Source organism: Antechinus flavipes, chromosome 2 (assembly GCF_016432865.1).
Source record: "Antechinus flavipes isolate AdamAnt ecotype Samford, QLD, Australia chromosome 2, AdamAnt_v2, whole genome shotgun sequence".
NCBI classification, from domain to species: Eukaryota; Metazoa; Chordata; class Mammalia; order Dasyuromorphia; family Dasyuridae; genus Antechinus; species Antechinus flavipes.
Genome location: NC_067399.1, coordinates 32,797,026 through 32,821,205, shown reverse-complemented (window position 1 = coordinate 32,821,205; position 24,180 = coordinate 32,797,026).

Below are 24,180 nucleotides of genomic sequence, written 5' to 3'. Positions count from 1 at the left end.
ATAAATAGACTCGAGGAGGGTTTAGAGAAATTCCAAGATGACAGATCAGTGATGGAACAAGGCAGGTTTGGGGCATCCCTGACCTTCGGAGGGGAGAGAGGGAGGGAGAACAAGCCCCCCCTCCCATACCACGTCCTTCACTCCTCTCCACATGCCCCAGATACCACTTTGTCCGCACAACCACGTCCAGCTCCAGGACTCCCTAAAAGAGTGGAAATTTACAGTTGCTGAGAATTCTGGGTTCTTGGCTGCCAACAGTCCTGGCCTGATGAAGGGGAGGCGTGATTCCTTTGTAATTGTACTTCCTTCCTCCAACAATTGTTCCTCTTGAATCAGACAGGTTTCTGGCTAGGCTGCCCCTCACCTTCCCGAGGCCAAGAGAAAAAAGTCATTCAATGAGTCAGAACCCCAGAATCTCCAAGTCCCCGGGGATCTCTGAAGCCATCTGCTTCTAATCAGGCCCGAACAGTCGTCCCGCTTCAGCATCCCTGGCAATGGGTCATCTGGCATCCGTTTGGAAATGAGGAGCTCACTCCCTTATGAGGTGGTCCATTTTGCTATCCTTTGATAACAGTGACTGGGATGGAGCTCTCTCTCCTTAGAATGTGAGTTCCTTGAGGGTAGAGACTATTTTTACCTTTTTTAGGATCCTCAGCCCTTAGCACAGTGTCTAGCAGGTAGTTGATGTTTATTGACTTGATATTTCCATTGGGATTCATGATGTATCAGAGCACAAGGACAGCACCCAGCATGTCGGATGGCCTTGTGGGAGGATACGTACAATTGAGCTGCAGATGGATGGGGGAGGGAGGGATATATATTGATATCTTTAAAGGGAGTGCCTACATCATTAAGGTTATTTGTAATATGCAAATGGAGACACTGAAGTAACAACAAAAAAGGCTTTATTAAGTGCTTATTATTATTATTATTATTAAATATCAGCCACCATGCTAAGAACTTGACAAATATTATCTGATTTAATCCTCAATGTCCCAAGAAGTGGCTGATATCATGGTCTCCTTTTTACACTTGGGGAAACTGAGGTAGACAGAGGTTAAATGACACAGCTAATAAATGTCTGAGACTAGGTTGGAAGTCAATCTCCCTGAGACCAAGCCCAACATTCTATCAGTGAACCATGAAAAATTTAAGTAACTTGACCCAGGTCACATTCCCAGTAAATGTCAGAGCTAAATTAAAACTCAGGACTGCTCATTCCCACACTGCACCACAGGTGATATATTTTAGAATGTATTCAGAGTTTTAGATTTAGATTTCCAAGAGTTTAAACAAAAAATCAGTTTGAGAAAAGCCCCTTGGTTATCTTCCCCTCCCCCCCCAAAAAAAATACAATTAACTCAAGCTTCCCATCCCCTCCATCTCCTCATTGTTCTGGTTAACAAAGGCTTAACTGTAAACAGAATCCTATTAGAAGAATCTTCAGGAGTCCTGTGGATGCTGGGAAAAGCTGATTTATTTTTCTTGTAAATTAGACAGGACTCTGACAAGTGTATCCCTCAGAAGGCTATTCAGGGTCATAGAACATGATTCCAGCATTCAGGAAGCAGTGATTTCTAGCCATTGAGGCTTGCTGCTGGGCAAATCTGGCCCATTCTGTGGTACCATGCTGTAGGACAGCTTAGGAAGCAGAGATGAGAAGACTCCCAGGTTTCATGGCTTTCTTGCTTGGGAGATCCAAGTATGAGGAAAGGAGTGATAGAAATATTTGCTATTTGTTTTAACTTTTTACTCTGCATGATGTTTTAAGTAAATTACTTTGTTCTTGTCTTTGTGATGCCATCTGTTTTATTCTGGCTGGGTTTGGAATAAATGACTAACTCTTTGAGAGGCAGCATGCTGTATGGATGAGTCAGGAAGGCTTGAGTTCAAACTCCCTCTCATTTACCAGCTATGTTAGCAAGTCATTCAGTCTCCATGGGTCTCTTTCTCCTTATTTGTAAAGTGGGTGGGTGGATTAGCAAGCATTATGGGTAATGAGGGTAAACTAGAAACCTTCCCAATCTAATCAAGGCTGAAACAAGGATGCCCATTATCACTTCTATTATTGTTCTATTTTTTTTTTTTTATTAAAGCTTTTTATTTACAAAACACATTCATGGGTAATTTTTCAACACTGACCCTTACAAAATCTTCTATTCCAAATTTTCCCTCCTCCTCCTCTAGATGGCAGATATCTAATACATGTTAAAATATATGTTAAATCCAATGTATACCTGCACAAGAAAAATCCAATCTAAAAAAAAATCTGAGAAGTAAAACAAAAATGCAAGCAAACAACATCAGAAAGAGTGAAAATGCTATCTTGCATCATCTCTATTATTTAATGTTGTAATAGAAATGCTAGCTAGAGCAATATGAGAAGAAAAAGAAATTGAAGAAATTAGAAAAGGTAATGAGGAAACAAAATGATTACTCTCTGCAGATGATATGATGTTATACTTAGAAAATCCTACAGGATTAACTAAAAAATTACTTGAAATTATTAACAAATTTAACAAAGTTGCAGGATACAAAGTAAAGTCACATAAATGTTTAGCATTTTTATATATGATTAACATAGCATAGCAGCAAGAGAAAGAGAAATTCCATTTAAAATAACTATAGACAATATAAAATACTTGTGAATCTACCTGCCAAGACAAACCCAGGAACTACATGAACACAACTATAAAATACTTTTCATAGAAAAAAAATCTAAACAATAGAAAAATTATTAATTGCTCAAACATATGCTGAACTAACATAATAAAAATGATAATTCTACCTTAATATTGATCCAGTGACATGCCAATCAAACTATCAAAAAATATTTTATAGTATTAGAAAAAAACAAAATTCATTTGGAAGAAAAAAAAGTTCAAGGATATCAAGAGGAAAATGCAAAAGTAAGATTTCAAACTGTAGTATAAGGGGTGATTATCAAAACAATCTGGTATTGGCTAAGAAACAGCATAATAGATCAGTGGAATAGATTAGGTACAAAATGCCTTGTACTAAATGACTATAGTAATCTAGAATATGATCAGTCCTAAACCCTATGACTTCATCAGGGTAAGAGCTTCCAGTAAGGTACTTCCTCTTTCAATATAGCTAAGAACCTTTTCTGCAACTTACGGTCTTAGACTCATCTGCAACATTGAGAGTTTAAGTGACTTACCCAAGGACACATATTATAGGGATTAAAGCAAGACTTCAAAATGCTTCTTGATTCCAAGGGCAGCTCTTTTTCTGCTGAGATGGGTTGCCTCCCTAGTATATAGAGTGATTGATAAATATTTAACTAAATTGGTGAATTCAGGATGTGGGAATCACCTTGCCCTAGCACAGAGTAGCCTTTTACATGTCTTTAGTAGAGAATCTCATTATTTCAAAGTTGAAAGAGACATGAGTGATCATCTCATCCAAATGTCCTTAGCCATGGACCTCACTGGCAGTCTGGCAAAACCTACAATCCCCTTCACAGAATGGCTCTTTCTAACTCGTAATTAAAGAAAATCCTAAATTTCAGTTAGGGTTTTGTGAAATAAAAATATAATCTTTTCCTCATACTCCAGTTAAAAAACCTGATCTAGTCCAAGCCATGCTTCAAAAAGCTTTCCATTACTCCACACCCAATAAGTCTATTTGGAGCCCTCCAGTGATGAAAAATCCCATTGCACTTTGGGAGAACTCTAATTCTCCAGAAGTTTGTTGTGCCATTACCAGGGCCAAACATTAAGTATCTGATCCATTCATCCTTCACAAAGCATACTTGAAGGCAGGTATCATGGCACCCATCTCAGTCTCTTCTCTCCTTTGATGCAGCTCAGGACCTCTCCGTGCTTCCTTCTGATCCTACCTTCCTATTCCATTTTGGTTCATGTTTTTCCTCAGTCTTACATGGTAGATGGATGCCAAAGGCCATCCTCCAAATCCTGTTACATTTTAAGGGAACCAAAAGAGCTTTAAGGAGTGCTAGTGTTTTGATAGGCAGCTAGATGGTATCATAGTGCATCAAGTGCTGGCTCTGGAGTCAGGAAGACTTTTCTTCATGAATTCAAATCTGACCTCAGACACTTACTAGACGTGTGATCTTGGACAAGTCACTTAGCCCTGTTTGCCTCTGTTTCCTCATCATGAAATGAGCTGGAGAAGGAAACAGCAACTACTTCAGTATTTTTGCCAAGAAAACCCCAAATGGAGTCATGAAGAGTCAGACACAACTGACAAATGACTGAAAAACACAAAAGACTTACAAAGAATATTCCTTACAGCAACCCTGGGTTTTTATTTTTCTTTTTGTTGGGTTTTTTTTTTTTTGCAAAAATGATATTTTTACATGTATTGGATTTTATATGTATTATAATCTATTTAACATGTATTGGACTATCTGCCATCTAGGGAAGGGGATGGGGAGAAGGAAGGGAAAATTTTGGAGCGGAAGGTTTTGCAAAGATCAATATTAAAAAATTACCCATACATATGTTTTGTAAATAAAAAGCTTTAATATAAAAGTTTCATCCAAAAAAAGTGATATTATTATCCCCATTTTACAGATTGAGAATCCAAGGGATGAAATGACTAGCAATCAAACAATAAGCATTTATTAAACCAGACATTGTGATAGACACAAGAGATCCAAGAGTAAATAGAATAGTCTGCTCTCAAGAAATTGACATTCTATTGATGGAGATGTCCACAGAGAAGAATACATGTGCAAATGTGCAAAGAAGAGAGGAGCATTGAGAAAGTGCTCATGCAAAAGGTGGCCCTTCTTACTATTTTATTTACTTTCCTTACTAATATTAAGAAATTAGGGATTCTAGGAGCTAAAGGGAGAGCATTTCAGGCATGAGACAGTGAGGGTAAGAGAGCAGAGACAGCAGGCGGGGTGCTGCATATGAGGAACAAAAATCAGGTCTGTTTGATTGGACTTATAAAATATGAAGGTGAGTGTGAATTCTGTCTTTAACACTTCCTAGATACATAATGCTAGCCAACTCACTTAAACATGAAGAGTTTCAGTTTCCCCATCTGTAAAGTGGGAATTATCTTATGGAGCTGTTGAGAGGAATCCATGAGATTGCATCTATAAAGTACTTTGCCAAAGTCTCTCTGCATTTATCAGACTAAGAATATTTTATAAAAATAAGGATGAAAAGCCATCACAAAGTCAGTGAGTGCCTAAGGAATGATTCCAACCATGGTCTGCCTGACTTCAGATCTAGCACCCAACTACCCTGCCACACTGTCCTGATCTTCAATGCATCTCACAGGACCACACATCCACAGTTGGAAGCATCTACAGAAGTCATCTAAAACTCACTTTACAGATGAGGAAACTGAGGTTCAGAGAAACTAATGGACTTGCTGATGATCTAATAAATCGTTTATCCTTCAGTTTTGAAGAGGATCCATGACATCATGGGGTGATGTCTTATATCATGCATGAATTGGATTGAAGTGGGGCAGAGTTGCACGATGCCATCAGTCTCACTCTCTTCAAATCAGCAGCAAGGCAAAAGTCAAGATGACGGGTGACGGCCCAGGATGCAGTGGATGACCTTGGTCATCCATTTGGTCTTAATTCAACATCTAACCAAGCTCTAAGTGCTTCACGGCGCCCCTTCAGCTGCCCTCAAAGCTCTTGGAAAAAAATTGTTCTCATCTGCCCATTCTGGATGGGGAATGTCTACATATGGTAGGAGTAGACGTCTCCCTTCCCCGCCAATGGGTTTGTGGCCTATGGGTTACCTTCAACCTGGCTCAGCCCGCCTTCTGAGATGGTTCACCAGGGAGTGGCTGCTTCACTTGCTTCTTGGGGCTACAAAGGAGGGTCAGGATGGCAAAGGTGAATGAGCAGCCCTGGAAAGGGCCCAGCAGCCCTCACACCGGAGGTAGAATCTCCTGAACACTCCATATGTCCCAAGCAGTCAGAGGAGAGGTGAGAGTAGGATCCGGCTCCCCTGATTCCAGGGTGTTATTACCTCCCCAAGATTGTTGTCTGGATTCATACCAAATGACATTTTCCCATTATAAAGTACCTTATTATTATTACTATTCCTATTATTAAAGTACCTTACTACCATGTTTCCCCAATAATAAGACCTATCGCGAAAATAAGCCCTCCCCTTACTGTGTAAGATTCCTCTAAAATAAGCCCTCCCCCGAAAATAAGCCCTACTGAGATTGCTACTGTAGTGAAGGTGATCCCCTGCTCTACACGCTACATTACAATACCCTCTGCATGAACCATCGTCCCCACCTCCCGGTGAAACGCACGCCGCGCTCCAAGCTGCATCCAATCAGAGCTGCAGCAGTGAGCGCGTCATCCTGTTCTTCCTTTTTTTTTTTTTTAAATAACTTTTTATTGATAGAATCCCTACCAGGGTAATTTGTTACAGCATTATCCCTTGCACTCCGATTTTTCCCCTTCCTCCCTCCATCCCCCAACTGTAACCTATTCAACATGTAAAGGACTGCTTGCCAGCTGGGGGAGGGGATGGAGGGAGGGAGGGGAAAAATCAGAACAGAAGTGAGTACAAGGGATAATGCTGTAAAAATTACCCTGGCATGGGTTAAAAATAAATAAAATTACATTAAATTAAAAAGAGAGAACATAGGTGTGAATTGAATATGATGGGATGACATTGAATTTTTTTTTCTCATAATTATAACTTTTTATTGACAGAACCCATGCCTGGGTAATTTTTTTACAACATTATCCCTTGCACTCACTTCTGTTCCGACTTTTCCCCTTCCTCCCTCCATCCCCTCCCCCAGCTGGCAAGCAGTCCTTTACATGTTGAATAGGTTACAGTATATCCTAGATACAATATGTGTGTGCAGAACCGATCAGTTTTCTTGTTGCACAGGAAGAATTGAATTCAGAAGGTATAAATAACCCGGGAAGAAAAACAAAAATGCAAGCAGTTTACATTCATTTCCCAGTGTTCTTTCTTTGGATGTAGCTGCTTCTGTCCATCTTTGATCAATTGAAACTGAGTTAGATCTTCTCTTTATCGAAGAGATCCACTTCCATTAGAATACATCCTCAAACAGTATCGTTGTTGAGGTATATAATGATCTCCTGGTTCTGCTCATTTCACTCAGCATCAGTTCATGTAAGTCTCGCCAGTCCTCTCTGTATTCATCCTGCTGGTCATTCCTTACAGAACAATAATATTCCATAACATTCATATACCACAATTTACTCAACCATTCTCCAATTGATGGGCATCCATTCATTTTCCAGCTTCTAACCACTACGAACAGGGCTGCCACAAACATTTTGGCACATACAGGTCCCTTTCCCTTCTTTAGTATTTCTTTGGGGTATAAGTCCAGTAGAAACATTGCTGGATCAAAGCATCCTGTTCTTCCCCAGTGATTTGCTTGCTGGCGCCATTGAGAGCAGTGCCGCGGAGGAGAGCGGAGGCAGGACAACATAAAAACCCGGCATGTAAGTGGGAGTGAGGGGACATGATGGAGGATAAAAGGAGCATGATGGAGGATAAAAGAAGAACTCAGGAGGCATCATGGAGGATAAAAGAAGAGCTCAGCCAGCACTCACCGCACTAAGGAAATGAAGAACTTCCTTGCAGAGAAAGGAATAGATCAAGTAATGATTCCTGCAGGAATGACTGCCTATCTCCAGACCCTTGATATTGCAATAAACAAGCCATTCAAGGACCATTTGCGCATGGAAGTCAATGACTACATTGAAAATAGAATGGAAAGAAATCAGTGTGGAAACTTTGTGAAGCCCTGTCTGCAAGAAGTCGTGACTTGGGTGAAGAAGTCATGGGATAAAATGACTGACAGCTGTGTCACCAAGGCACTACGAGCAGGTTACCTGGACAAGACATGTTCATTTAAAGAGAGCTAGATTGCTGGACATGACAGATTGGGTCCACTTCTTCTGAAGGAAATAGAGGCACAAGACATCCAGGATGGAATTCAGGGTATGGATACTTATGACGATGTTGTTGAAGAAGATGACATGATCATTATTGAATAAAGGTACTTTTTTTGTTCACATTTACCAGTTTATTAAAATTGCTGTCAGTGTTCATTAAAATAAGCCCTCCCCTGAAAATAAGCCCCCTGGTGTTTTTCTGTCCAAAAAAATAATAAGACAGTGTCTTATCATCGGGGAAACACGGTATTATTAGTATTATAAAGTACCTTACAAAATGTTCTGGAACACCCTCCTCTATGACACAAATGTTGGTTCTACCTCCAGTCATGAAACTTCTGGGAATGGAGGTTCTCCTAGGGATCCAACCTCTTTAACACAATTCTTAATCTGTGTGTGTGTGTGAGAGTGAGTATGTATGTGAGTGTGAGTGTATGTGTGTATGAGTGTGAGTGTGTGAGTGTGTGTGTGTGTGTGTGTGAGTGTGTATGTGAGTGTGTGTGAGTGTGCACACAAGTGCTCCATGTGGGGGATTGTGAAAGAGCAAGGATGACGTGACGAGCTTTCGAAACTTTAGGAAGGAGTCTGGCTATTACTGGCCCGGAGGGTCTGAACATAAGACCCCAGAGACAGCGGCGGCCGAGCCAGCAGTCAGCTGGGGACAGACAGCAGTGAGCTCCAGGATTCCAGCAGAGCTCTGCTACCGCCCTCTTGTGGCCTCTCGGAGCCTCCTTTGCAAACGATTGCCCCACTCCAATGGGAGTGGGGAGTGGGGTTTCCTGAACCCACTTTGGCAACGTCCCCAAACCCGAGGACCCAGCTTTTCACAGGGGTTTCCCATCTGCTCAGGGGTACGCAGCGGGCTCACCCCCAAAGGCTCCTGAAATGATAATATGACTCTTGAACAGGGATTTTATTTTATACACGGCAACAAGAAAACTATATGATGATCAGTTCTGCTGAACCTGCCTCTCTTCAACAATGACATGATTCAGGCCAGTTCCAGTTGTTCAGTCATGAAGAGAGCCACCTGCACCCAGAGAGAGGACTGTGGGAACTGAGTGTGGACCACAACATAGCATTTTCACTCTTTTTGTTGTTGCTTGCTTCCATTTTATTCTGCTTCTTTTTTTATCTTTACTGGTTTGATCTGATTTTTCTTGTGCAGCATATATAAATATGTAGACATATATTGGATTTAACATATATTTCTACTGCGTGTAACATGTATTGGACTACTTGCCATCTAGGGGTGGGCATGGAGGAAAGGAGGGAAAATTGGAAGACAAGTTTTTGCGAGGGCTAATGTTAAAGAATTATCCATGCATATGTTCTGAAAAATAAAAACATTTAATAAAATAAATACATACATAAATTGTGATTTCACCTCTGAATTGCCTTTTTGCCATGACAGTCATCAATCTGTCCTTCTTTTGACTATCCTGCCAAACCTTTGCCCTGGTGGTGCCCCTTGCCTGGAGCACTGTCCCTCCTAACTGCTGCCTATTAGATTCCTGGTCCCTTCAAAGTCCAGCTCAAATGTTAGCTTCTATCTAAAGCTTTCTGCGGTCCCCTGCCATGAGTGATGGTAGTTATCCCCATCACATTGTATTTATTTTATATATGCCAATATGTATATTATTCCCTGTGCCGATATATGATTGATTGATAATAATAATATGATGTGTATAGTACTTCAAGTTTGCAAAGTGCTTTATAAATGTTATTTCATTTGATTCTCATAACAACCCTGCAAGGTAGGTGCTATTACCTTCAATTTACATATGAGGAAACTGAGGGAGACAGACAAGGAATAAGTTAGAACAAAATAAATGCTTAAACATGCTTGGTAACAGTCCCTGCCTCATGATATCTTGCACTGTCTCTCTGATTTGCTCTGGATATCAGTCATTCAATCAGCAAGCATTTATTTAAGCCTCTAGTGCCAGGGTACTGTCCTAGGTACTGAGAATAGAAAGACAGAAATCCGCGCCCTCCAGAAGCTTATAATCTAGAGTGGAAGAGAGAATTTCTATATAGATATGGATATGGAAAATAAATATATTAAGGAGGGTTCGAAAAGCCAAATTGAGAAGAGCTGGATCTTAAAGGAAGTTCTCTGAAGCAGAGATGAGAAAGGAGTGAATTCCAGGTGGGGGGTTTGGGAAGGAAAAGGGGGAGCCAGTGCAAAGATTCAGAGACAGAGAAGGAACAATAAGGAATAACAAGAAGGTCGGCTTGATTTTCTCTGGCATTTCCCTGGGTTTCTGTATTTTCTGCTGTCCTTCCCATCTCCCAATAAGATTCATAACTGATTCTTGGAAAGCCTCTGCAATGGATTCACAATAGCCCAAGGACAATCTCTTTAGGGGCCCCTCATGATCTAGAAAACTGCAAAACACAAAACAAAGCCAGAGACATTTTCCCTCCATATGAGAGCCTGGCCCAGGGTGAATCCCTGTCTTAGTATGTTGGTGGGAAAGGTGGGAAAAAATTGGGATTGTCACACTCCCTGCCTAATGCACTGAAATATATCCAGTCACCAAACAGCCTCCTTGAGTGGGCTGTCGAACTCAGAGTCCAGAGGAAGATGTTAATTCCCATCATCCAGCTCCAACCCCAAAAGGAACAGATGCAGATATACATCCATTCCCAAGCAGCCATCACAGCTATAAACTAATATGGGTTTCCAGAGAAGCTGAAGAACCCCATAATAACTAAGATCATTACCACATAGATTCACTTTGGCCAAATTGAAGGATTTCCTCAGAACATTAGTTTCTGGGACACTTTGCTGATTTAAACATGATTTAATGGGCATGTTTATATAGAAGTCAAGAGTTTACATTGTAAAATGTAATTGCATAGTCATATTATTATGTGTGTATGAAAATATGATTCTTTGATAAATAACAGTGAACTCTGTTGAATTATCCTCTTATTCTCAAAACAAGCAAGACAGAAAGAACAGAAATCTTTGACCATCAAAAGTGTTTGCCAATTCTGCCTCAGATACTTAATGCTTTCTAGCTGTGTGACCCTAAGCAAGTCATTAAACTTCAATTGCCTCAACAAGAAAAAGAAAGAAAGAAAGAAAGAAAGAAAGAAAGAAAGAAAGAAAGAAAGAAAGAAAGAAAGAAAGAAAGAAAGAAAGAAAGAAAGAAAGAAGAAAAGAAAGAAAGAAAGAAAGAAAGAAAAGAAGGAAGGAAGGAAGAAGGAAGGAAGGAAGAAGGAAGGAAGGAGGAAGGAAGGAAGGAAGGAAGGAAGGAAGGAAGGAAGGAAGAAGGAAGGAAGAAAGAAAGAAGAAAAGAAAGAAAGAAAGAAAGAAAGAAAGAAAGAAAGAAAGAAGAAAAGAAAGAAGAAAAGAAAGAAAGAAAGAAAGAAGAAAAGAAAGAAGAAAAGAAAGAAAGAAAGAAAGAAAGAAAGAAAGAAAGAAAGAAAGAAAGAAAGAAAGAAAGAAAGAAAGAAAGAAAGAAAGAAGAAAAGAAAAATGTTTGCCAAAATGGGTACATGATTTGGGCATAAGGGGTGATACCATAAGCAAATTAGGAGAGTAAGGGATAGTTTACCTATCATATCTTTGGAAAGAGGAGGAATTTATGACCAAAAAAAAATTAGAGAACATTATGAAATGCAAAATGGACAACTTTGATTACATTAAATTAAAACAGTTTTGCATAAACAAAAAAAAACACAAACAAGATTAAAAGGGAAGCACAAAGATGAGAAAAAAATTTTTTTTTTGCAGTGTAAGGTCTCATTTTTAAAATATATAAAGAACTGTGTCAAATTTGTAAGAATACAAGCCATCGCCAGTTGACAAATGGTTAAAGGATATCAACAGACAATTTTCAGATCAAGAAATTAAAGCCATCTATGGTCATATAAAAATGTTCTAAATCACTATTGATTAGAGAAATACAAATTAAAACAACTCTGAGGTATCACCTCATACCTCTCAGAATGATTAAGATGAAGGAAAATATAGGGATGAATGTTGGAGGGAATATGGGAAAATTGGGACACCAATGCATTGCTGGTAGAATTGTGAAATGATCCACCCATTCTGGAGAACAATTGAACTATGCCAAAAGGTAATCAAACTGTGCATACCCTTTGACCCAACAGTGCTACTACTAGATCTGTATCTCAAGGAAATCATAAAAGAGGGAAAACGACCCACATGGGCAAGAATATTTGTAGTGGAACTTTTTGTGGTGGCAAAGAATTGAAAAATGAGTAGATGCCCATTAATTGGGGAATGGCAGAATAAGTCTTGGTACATGGAAATAATGAAATATTATTGTTCTATAAAAATGATGAACCAGCTGATTTTAGAAGGGCCTGGAAAGATTTACATGAACTGATGCTGAACAAAACACACAGAACCAGGAATACATTGTACACGTAACAGCAAGACTGTGCAATCAATCATCAACTATAAGCAACTTGGTTCTTCTCAGCCGTTCAGTGACCCCAAGGCAATTCCAATAAACTTTGGATGGAAAATGCTATCTCCATCTAGAGAGAGAACTAAGAATATTTGAATGTAAATAAATATATACTATGCTCACTTTTTTCCCTTTTTTCCTTTTGTTTTCTTTTTCTTTTGTGATTTTTCCTTTTTGTTCTGATTTTTCTCTCCCAACATAATATATAAGGAAGTTTGTTTTTGAAAAAAATGAATGTACATGTATAACCAGAAAAAAAAAGTAAATTCAAAAAGTTATGCCACTGTTATGAAGCCACATATCATGCTCAGGGTCTTCATGGGAGAAGACTTCTAAAATATAGATAACAAGATCCTCCAGATATTTTCAGATGACATTTTCCATTTGTGTGAAACCTTGAAATAGGATATCCATTAAGCTCTACCATCACTTGAAACAGATCAACCTAAGAGTCTACATTGGAAAAACACAAATGAATGAAAAGTATTTATCTTGCAGAGTATCAGATATAGACAAATAGGTAACCCAAAGATTCATTTTGTTGTTTAGTCATTTCAATTGCATCCCATTCTTTATGACCTTATTTAGGGTATTCTTGGCAAATAGAGTGTTTTACCATTTCCTTCTCCATCTCATTTTTACAGACGAGGAAACTGAGGCAAACAAGGTTAAGGGCCTGTCCAGAATCATAACTTGGGGCTCCATTAGTATATATAAATTAGACAGGTACCAAAGACAATAAATTAGGCTCATACTTGAAAAAGAAGAGAATGGAGTAGACTATGTCTCTCTCAGTAACCTACCTCATCATCTGCCACAGATTCAAGGATCACCTTTATCCAGATGACACTCAGGTGTGTGTATCCAGTCCTATTTTTTCTCTTGGGCTTCATTTGTTCCTCTGCCACATCCAAACCAGATCTCATCACCTGTCCCACCAGAATCCATTCCGAATTCTAGCGTTTCGATTTCTGTATAGGGTACTGTCATCCTCCCAGTCGTCCAAGGTTCACAAGCTCATACATAACCCTCAATCTCTCTCATTCCCCAGGTCTAATAAGTCATCAAGTCTTGTCATTTCTACCTCTCAGCCATCATCTTCTCTCCACTCACATAGCCATCATCCTAGCTCAGCTTCTGTTATCCTTCCCTAACACTGCTACAATAGCTGGCAAACTGATCTCTCCCCTCTCCAACTTGCCCTCCATACAGCTCTTAAAACATGAGTCTGGCCATATCAGATTGAACTTACACCACTGCTCCACCAAAGTATTATAGTCTTTATAGTATAATATAAAGACTTTTTAGTCTTTCTAGCATAATATAATATACTGGAGTATTATAATCTTTATAGTATAATATAAAGACTTTTTAGTTTTTATAGAATAATATAATATACTGTAGTATGCTATAGTATACTATATAGTATAGTACATTTTAGTCTTTATAGTATAGAATGATGTGCTAGAGCCCTTGCAAGGGGTGTGCTAGTAAACATTTAACAACCAGTTCTCCAGAAGAAAAAGAAAATGGTCACTAGATACATTAAGTTTAACATGCATTATCTTATTTCATCAGTTTCTTGTCTAGACAATCCACCACCCCTAAAAAATCAAGCTCTGATTTATACTTTGTCCATTTCCTAGGTGAAACTGCTCACACTGAAAATTTAACAATAGGCTCTCAAGCTTCATTCAGCTGCTTCAAGCATCTTCAAGCTGTTTTGCCTGCTCTGGAATTAGGATGTTCCTGCTAAACAGGAAGTCTGTTTGTCCTTCTGCTGGATCCGGCTTTGTGTAGCAGGGCCTAGGACTCAAAGGAAAAGCTATAATTTTCTTATCAGTATCCTGACTTCTCAGGGTTCAAGATCCAAGTTTTGGGAGTCAAAGCAGTGGTAAAAGAAAAAGAGAGCAGAGTTCCAGAAGTGAGCAGCCTAATTGAGTGAGCATAAAAAGAAGAGAAAAACTCCTGGAGGACTGGCAGGAGCATCCTGACCAAAGGGATTCATGAGGGCAGTACTGGAGAGATGGAGCAAGTGGGTCTTCCAGTTGTTGATTGCTGACTCCCTTGGAGCATGGGTACCTGTGGACTGTCAGTGATTAAACTTAAAGAAATCCACTGGCACAATAAATTTGTGATGTAATAAATGTGTGACTTTTTTTTTTTATTAAAGCTTTTTATTTACAAGACATATGCATGGGTAATTTTTCAGCATTGACCCCTCTGTTCCAACTTTTCCCCTCCTGCCCCCACTCCCTCCCCTAGCTGGCAGATAGTCCAATACATGTTAAATATATTAAAATCTATGTTAAATCCAATATGTGTATATATATTTATACAGTTATCTTGTTGCACAAGAAAAATCAGATCTAGAAAGAAAAAAAACTGAGAAGGAAAACAAAATGCAAACAAGCATCAACAAAAAGCATAAAAATGCTATGTTGTGATCTACACTCAGCTCCCGCCATTCTCTCTCCGGGTGTAGATGGCTCTCTATCACAAGATCATTGGAACTGGCCTGAATCACCTCGCTAATGAAAAGAGCCATATCCGTCAAATTGATCATCATACAATCTTCTTGTTACCATGTACAATGATGTCCTGGTCCTGCTCATTTCACTCAGCATCAGTTCGTTTAAGTCTCTCCAGGCCTTTCTGAAATCATCATTTCTTACAGAACAATAATATTCCACAACATTCATATACCACAATTTATTCAGCCATTCTCCAACTGATGGGCATCCATTCAGTTTCCAGTTTCTAGCTTTTGTAACTAATTTTTTAAAGCCTTGAAAGGCAAATACGGAGCAGAATACCACTGCCAGAGATCCATACCTTCCTGCTCGATTCAAATCTAGCTTCAGACACTCACCAGCTATGGGCAAGTCATTTAACTGGTGTCTGCCTCAGTTTACTCATTTGTAAAATCTGAATAATAATTAGCATCTCCCTTCCAGGGTTTTTTTGAGAGAATCAAAAGGCACAAGTAAAGGCTCTTAGAACAGTATCAGACACAAAATAGGTGCTATATCCCCTTATTCCCTTCACACACACACACACACCACTAACTCAGGGACGTCTGACCACTATCTGCTGATGTGGTATTATTTAGGAGTTCTTACTTACTGGGTGTTATCCACTCAGGCAGATAATTCACTAGGAAAGGGCCATCCTTAGTCCATCTCACCAGCACAGGGGAATCCCTTGTGCTGATTTCACAAGCCCCAGCCGATCTGCCCATGTGACTCTAGCTGTGAGAATGAGAGCTCGATTTTCTTCCCCTGAAGCTTGTGTCCAAGAGTCCCCAGGCTTCCTGCTACAGAACTGTAGGCAACAGGCAGGTCTAAAGGCTTCAGACAACCGCCACTCCCAAGGGAGAACAGAGGTTCCCAGAGACACCCAGTGTCCAGTTCACCATGTGTCGGGATGTCTGGGCCCAGGCTGCAGCAAAGCCAACAAGTGGAGGTGGCAGAGCCCATCAGAGCATGGGGCTGAGGGTCACACACCGTATGGAGAGAATGGGTTACACCAACAGGCAGAAGGCCGGGGACAAGACTGGCCTGAATGGGACCCAGAGGAACATGAGAATGAGCCAAACGAGTCAGGAAGGCCAAGGAAAGTAACCCAGGACCAAAGTAACAACGACGGGTACAGACCTCAGCCCAGCTCGTCCTTACACAGCTCCTTCTCTCTTTCAAAGAGGAATGCTGTCTGTCTTCCTTCAAGAATCAGCTCAAATCCTGCCTGTGAAGAGGGTCTTTCCTGGTCCCCCCTGCTGGCATGGCCTTCTCTTTCCACATTACTTCGCATTTAATTTCTGTATGTATAAAGTTTGAGGGATTTCAAACTTTATGTCACGATCCTTTGGATAGGTTGATAAAACCTGTGGACCCCTTCCCTCATCAGAATCATATTTTAAATGCATAAAGTAAAATATGGAGGATTATAAAAAAACCAAATATAGTAAAAATAGAGTTATAACATATTTTTAAATAAGTTTATTGATCCCAGGCTAAGAATTCCAATCTAGATACTTATATGTGTCTCCATCCTTAAAGCATGAAGGAAGAGATTGTGTTTCTGGTGGTGGTGTCTTGTTATTTTTATCTTTAAGCTTTCTTCATATTCCCAATGCTCATATACAGTAGATGCTTAATAAATGCTTATAAACCAACTGACTGAAATGTTAAGGGGAGGTGAAAGGGCACCAAAGGTCCATTTTCCCTATTGTACCATTTTCTCCCACCTGTCTTCCACAACACCCTAATTTGCTTTCTCTCAACATCCTTAGTAGCCTTCACTCCAGGATTCCTGGAAGAAAAACAACCGAAAATTGGTGCTGTCTATGGTACCATTGGCTTCTAGCTTCTATCTTTCATTTCTCCTTTCTTAAACTCCCTGCTTAGTGACTGGGCCCTGATCTTGGGTAGGTTACTGATGCCTTTATTCTCTAATTCTATGGGAAACAGGTGCTGAAGGGTTGCTTGGGACCTTTCCAAAAAAGGCAAAATCAACCAGCCACTGAAAGGTCACAAGTCGTGGTTTATGAATATCATGAAGATGATTTCAAATAGACATGGAAAGACTTGCATGGACTGATACTGAGGGAAGTATGCAGAACTAGAACAACTGATACTATAACAATTTTGTAAAACCAAACAATTTTGAGGTCTTTTACAAACTGATAAAGAATGAACTGAGCAGAACCAGTTGAACAATTTCTATACTAACCCTATAAAACCCTCTAAAAATTTAACATGAACCCTATAAATAAACAAACAACTTTGAAAGCTCTAAGAACTTGACCCATACACATGATTCCAGAAGTCTGATGATGAAGCCTTCTCCTATTTTAAATGGAATTGAAGGAAAATGAACTCATTTTACAGATGAGGAAACAGAGATTAAGTGACTGGCCCAGCTAGTAAGTATCTGAGATCACATTTAAACAAAACTCTTCCTAACTCCAGAGTTCTACCTGCTGTGCCACCCAGTGCCTAAGTGCTCAGTTTCAGTTTTCTTATCTATAAAATGGAGGTGATATGTGCCATGTATCACAATGAGCTCAAGATGGACATGTGACCTGAATATGAAAGATCATACCATTTAAAAATTTCATCAAATACACTTTATGACTGGAGGAAAATTCTTTTTAGTGTATTTTTATTTATTTTGTTAAATATTTCCTGATTATATGTAAAAAAAATTTAATATAAATTTTTTAAAATTCTTAGCTCCAAATCCTCTCCTTCCCTCACATCTCCGCCACCTCTTGAAAAGACAAGCAACTTTTCAACAATGAGATGATTCAGATCAGTTCCAATGATCTTATGAAGAAAGCCATCTATACCCAGAGAGGACTATGGGAACTGAGTGTGGATCACAACATAGTATATTCACTCTTTTTGTTGTTGGTTGCTGGTATTTTATTTTTTTTCTCATTTTTTCCTTTTTGATTTGATTTTTCTTGTGCAGCAAGGTAATTGTATAAATATGAATGCATAGATTGAATTTAACATATGTTTTTACCATGTTTAATATATATTGGATTACTTGCTATCTAGGGGAGGGAGTGGGGGAAAGGGTGGAAAAATTGGAAAATAAGGTTTTGCAAGGGTTGATATTGAAAAAATATCCATGCGTATCTTTTGAAAATTAAAAAGTTTTAATAAGAAAAATAAAAATTAAAAAGGCAAGCAAAAGCATATTGATTATATATGAAAAGTCAAGCAAAAGATTTCCATATTAGCCATGTTGCAAAAAATCCCACAAAACACCACCACACACAATTTCCATAGAATTAGACAATAAAGGCTTCAATCTATACTCAGAGTTCATTAGTTCGTTCTCTCTCTGTGTCTCTCTCTGTCTCTCTGTCTCTCTCTGTCTCTCTGTCTCTCTGTCTCTGTCTCTCTCTCTGTGTCTGTCTGTCTCTGTCTCTGTCTCTCTCTCTCTCTTTGTTTGTCTATCTGTCTGTCTGTCTCTCTCTTTCTCTCTCTCTCTCGTTCTCTGGAGGTAGACAACATTTTTCATCATGGGTTCTTTGAATTCCCTTGATCATTGTCTTGATTGAAGCAGCTAAGTCTTTCACAGTTGATCATTCTTTCCATATTGCAGTTACTATGTATAACATTCTCCTGGTTCTACTTGCTTCACTGTGAATCAGTTCACATAGCTCTTCCTACGTTTTTTCACAAGCATCCTGCTCATCATTTCTTATAGCACAATAGTATTCCATCACAATCATGTACCACAACTTGTTCAGCCATTCCCCACTCGATGAACATGCACTCAGTTTCCAATATTTGCCACCACAAAGAGTGGCTAAAATATTTTTGTATAAATAAGTCTTTTTTTTCTTTTCCTGGATTTCTTTGGGAAACTGTGATTTAGGAAAATCACTTTAATGACTGAATGGAGGATAGATTAGAGTGGGGAGAGACAAAGTAGATAGCTTCCCCAGCACACTATAATAGTCCAGGTGTGAGGAGATGAGGGCTTGCACTTGTAAAGGTGAAATCGGCAAGCCTTGGCAACGGCTTGGATGGGCTCGGAGTGGGAGAAATAGTGAGGATTCCAAGATGACGCCTGGCTCACAAGCAGGAGAGCTGGGATGGGTGTTTACTCATTTCCTTCTTAATACTATTACTTCACTCTTTGACTGATATCCCAATAGTAATTTCCTCTCCTTTCTCTTAGTCTCAAAAACAACTCTTTAAAAAATCCTCTGCTTTTTATAACTTATCTAGTTTCCATCTTCACTAAATCATTCTCAAAGTTGGAAAAGATCTTGGAGGCCATATGGTCCAAACTGTGGTTGAACGGATATTTCCTCTCCAAAACTCTCAAGAGGCAATCCAGTCTTTGCTTAAAGACTTCTTTCTAGTGCTGGAAAAGATGAAAACTAAAAAGAACTCAGTACTCCATCCAAGCCTGTCCACTCCTTTTTGGCTCGCTATGATGGCTGAATTTAAATCTAGGTATTTAATGGAAATAAATTAAAGTTGTTCTTTTGGGTCTCAGGAAACAGTGCTGAGAGCAATAGATGGAAACCATAGAGATATAGATTGTAATCAATCAATGAATCTCTCAGTCAACAGTGAGTAAGTCAATAAACATTTGTTAGGTTCCTGCTATGTGTCAGGAACCATGCTTAAGCTCTAGATTGTATAAATTTATAGTGGACTGATTAAGATAAAGAAGAAAGGTCTAGTTTCAAATCCCACCTCCAGGGCTTATCATGCGACCAACTTGGTCCAAACATCCAATCTTTCTGGGCCTTCTTCTGTAAAATGAAGGTGATGGATTAGAAGTCCCAAAGACTCCTTCCAGCACTAGATCAATAATTCTATGATCTCAATGTAAGAGGAATCTGGAAAGGAAACAGAGACTGAAGGACAATTTGGTGTAGATGTCAGTGATAACTATAAAACTTTAGTATTTATATTCTGTGCATCACAGCTACCCAAAGTGTCAATGGACTGCTTTGCTGAGCAATAGGATTGTTAGGTAATAGAATTCAAGAGAAGTCTGGATGACTACTGGCTAGGAATATCGTAGAGAGAATTTCCATTCAAGAGTTGGACTAGACAGTTTCTGAGGTCTGCTCTAACCGAGATGTCTTATGATTGTATGTGTCTCTGACCTCATTCTCTGACAGTGCTGAGAACTGAATTCAAATGGAGTCAAAAATTATTTTCTATACAAATGGAAAATGACTTTTTAAATGAACTCTGGCCAGACACAAGTTCACAAAGACTTTTGTATTTATCTCCTAGTTCATTTCCTGGTTTACCCTTATTTTTATCTCCAGTCCAAAGCCAGGATTTATTTCATTTCTATTAGTTTCCTTGGTCACTGGGGAAACAAGCATCTTTCTTTCTCTAATTGCTAAACATCTACCTGCAAGGAACTTCTAGATTATGTGACTAGTAAGATGATGGACCAGACATTTTCTCTGGTCCTCACAACCTCTTAAACCTCTCAAAAACAGAAATGTATATACCAAAAAGGAAGCAGCTGTCTCCATAGCCTGACACCAAGAATCCAAAGGAAAATTTAGAAACCTGGGAACTGGCATTCACTGACTCAAGCTCCCCCACTTCTCGTGCTACTAGCAAAGAAGTTTTGCTATACTAGCATATCCAAGGACATAGCACAGATGTACAGTTCTACCTCAGATCCTCTTCCCTCTTTCCAGAACAGTGCAGACTGCTCAGGCCTCCACCATCAGCTTGACCATAGTCCTCAGACAGCAAAAGACTGCTGGGGACTGCAACCCAGAAGCATCAGTGCTGCAAAGCTCTGAACAACCAATGCTGGGGAAAACAGGCTCTGAATTTCCAGTTCTGGCCAGAGATCTGAGGTTCAGGAGTGTGACAGGTCTCCAGAACAGGACAATATGCATGTGGTAGGCTATTGTAGCATTCTGTCAAGCCTGAGAGAAAGAGCAGAGAACCCAGTTTGACTGCCAGTGAATTGTGAACTGTCCGTTGTGGGGAGAGGTTGATATCCAGCCCCCAAGGAAACCAAAATCAGATGGGAGGAAGTCAGAACGTGAATAAGAGAAAAGATCAGTATGTAAGCAAAACATGCTGATATTGGACACAGGGTAGAAACAGCCTAAAGAGCCTAGGTTTCCCCTCCAGCCCCCCCAAAAAAACATGGTACAACAATGAAATTTAAGGCTATAAAGAAGAAAATAATAGAAGAGAATGCTCAGAATTTTAGAACACAGAAAATAAAATTCTAAGTGAAAGATCAGAGATCAACCCCCCTCCCAAAAAAAAAAAACACACCAAGATTGCAAACTCCAAAACTCATATTGGTTAAACTTAACAATTCAATTCAGAAACAAGTTCTGCAAGCAGAAGAAAGACTTTTTAACTACAAAGGAAAGGACATTCAAATAACATTGTGCATACACTAAGAAAAGGAGAAGGGAATTTAAAATATTATTTAAAATATTCAAAAATATTTAAATATTTGAAATATTTAAAATATTCAGCAGTGAAGCTCTGGATGTAACCCAGGATGACCTACACTACAAATCTGAGCTTAACTATACAGGATAAAATAGGAACATTAAATAATAAAGAAGAATTTGAAACCCAGAACTAAAGAGATTATTTTCTGCTCAAACACAGCCCACAATAGAAATGTAGAAGTGAATATTTATACATATATAATATGTATAATAGATAATACAGCAATAGCAACAGAGTGACACCGAGAGATTAGTAAGAGATGTCTTTCTTAAAGAAACAGGTAGGAATAGTAATAGTGAAGAGATAGCTAGGGAGCATTGTATAGAAAATGGTGCTATCCTGTCTACAGGTGAATCAGTGCTTTTTTTTTAATGGGACTTCTTTATGATGTGGTAGGAGGTTTATGAAAAGTAGGAAGGGAACAGGAGGATATAGAGGAGTGAATCTTGTGCTAGGATCAAATCAGGGGCTATAACTAAGGGGAAGCTGGACTCTGTGGTATCAGGAAGAGAAGGGAAGTTGTGGGTAGGAGTAAGAGGAATAGAAGATTAAAGGGGGGAAGGAAGGAGGCCTTACTCTGAATGTGGTAGAGCTTTCTACCAATGATGCTCTTATAGGTGAAGGGAGATGAGGACCTTACACCCAGTGGGATCTGGGGGATTTGATACTTGAAGAATTTACTTGTCCTGGGAGGAGGGAAGTTGGAATTTCTCTGGGCAACTGCTACCTGGAAGAGCGGGAGAGCATAGATACAGGGAGGAGATTTTCAAGCAAATATAGAAAAATTTAAAAGATCTACAAGAGAAGGTCCAGATCAGTGGTGGGAAAAGGGCTCGCTCACTGTCCTCTGATACCTGCAATAATAGGCGTTGTTCTGAAGGGATACAATGGAAAAAGGGAATCTTTGGGGTAAACCCCATGAGTCAGTGTCCAAAAGTACCTAGAGGGGAAAACCTTGGATGAATCCCTTGGAAGCTACCTGAAAAACACGAAAGAAAGAGAGAGACAGATGATTGGGAGGATCTAGAACAATCAGAATGAGAAGGTGGATTATAGAGGGGATGAATCACACAGGCTGAATGTGTAGATTTGGGAGTCATCTGCAAAAAGATGATGAATGAACTTGTGACTTTTGATGAGATAAGAAAAAATAACGTAGGAAAAAAATAGAACCCAGGACAGAGTGTTGGGGTACATTTTTGCTTACAACGCAGGACATAAATGATGATCCTGCAAAGAGACTCTTGTCAGCTAGGAGGAGAGAGAGAGAAAACAGTGTCACAAAAACTCAGAGGTGTTTCAGGGTATTTCAGTCCCTAATATCAAACTATGTAATAAACATCACACTCTTCCAGATTCAACTGAAGGTCCCACTAAAATCTTCCTTACTTCAGCTTTTCATCATTCATCTCTGTAGATGTAGAGATTTTCTCATCATACAAACTCTCCTGAACCTAAAGCCAATTACTGTCAATCCTTCAACCTTCTTTTCTCCAAATCCTAATTCCTTTAGCCTATTGTAAGGGCGGGCAGCAGTGTGGTACAGTGGATAGAGCACTGGACCCGGAATTGGGAAAACCTGAGTTCAAATCTGGCCTCAGATATTTACTAGCTGTGTGACCTTGGGTGAGTCATTTCACCCAATTTGCCTCAGTTTCCCCATCTGTCAAATGAGCCAAAGAAGAAAAATGGCAAATCTCTCCAATGTCTTTGCCAAGAAAAACCCAAATGGAATCACAAAGAAGTGATTGAAACGACTTAGACTTTTTAATGGCCAAAGAAGGTAAGCAGTTTGCCATACCAAGAGGGAACAAAGAATATAAGGACAGGAGTTCTGTCCCACTCTAACTAACATATCACAGAGGGGCCAGATAGCAGCAACAACAATCCGGAAAAATGACTTTCAGTAATCAGGAGTCTTGAGTTTACCCTTTAGCTACATATGTTCCTGGCCCATGTGCCTCACATGACTTTTGTATTTTAAGCTCGACCTGATCTTCCCAGAGGATTTGTGTATGTGTGAGGAGAGAGTGTGGCCCCAGTTTGGGGAGAATGTTTTATACCAACTGTCTTGCTATCTCACAGTAAATACCTAAAAATAAAAAAATATGTAGTCATCTTATTGGCCAATTGTCAATGAGAAGCACACTGGGGAGGGGGAAGGGGGACTCATGAGTGACAGTCCTAAAAATCTAGACCCTCAAGGTTATCACCGGAATCGTGAGAATAGTAATAAACTGCCTTCTGGGAGCCCAGCCAGCCGACACAATTGGGAGTTAGTAGACCCAAAGCGGATACTGTGCTACTTGCAGATAATCAGAGAATTTTAGACCTTTAAAGGGTCTCTGAGATGATCCAGGGACAGAGTCAAGCACCTCAGAGCTGGCTGGGCCCTCAGAGACCACTTAGTACCAAAATGCCTCCCACAACCATCTCCAAAGGGGGCAGCCAGATTTTGCTTGGAGATATTCAGTTTGAAAGAAGCCTCCACTTCCCAAGGCTCTTTCCATTGCCAGTAGTGATCGCTGACTCTATCCACTTCATGGTGCAATGTCCCACGGGGCTCGCCTCAAGTTCCCAAATGCCGGCTGTCTACCCACTGATCGGAATTCAGCCCTCGAGAGCTGATCAATTAAGCTAAAAGAATTGCATCAGGTGTCCACTCTGTGTCAGAACAAACCCGATCTCTCTTCCACATGAGAGGAGTTCAAACTATTCCATTTTACATACAAGATAAAAAAAAAAATCCTTGCCTGGTATACACAGTGAATTTGGTTATTCTTTTCATTTTATTAAAATCTCAGGGATCCACATTTCTATC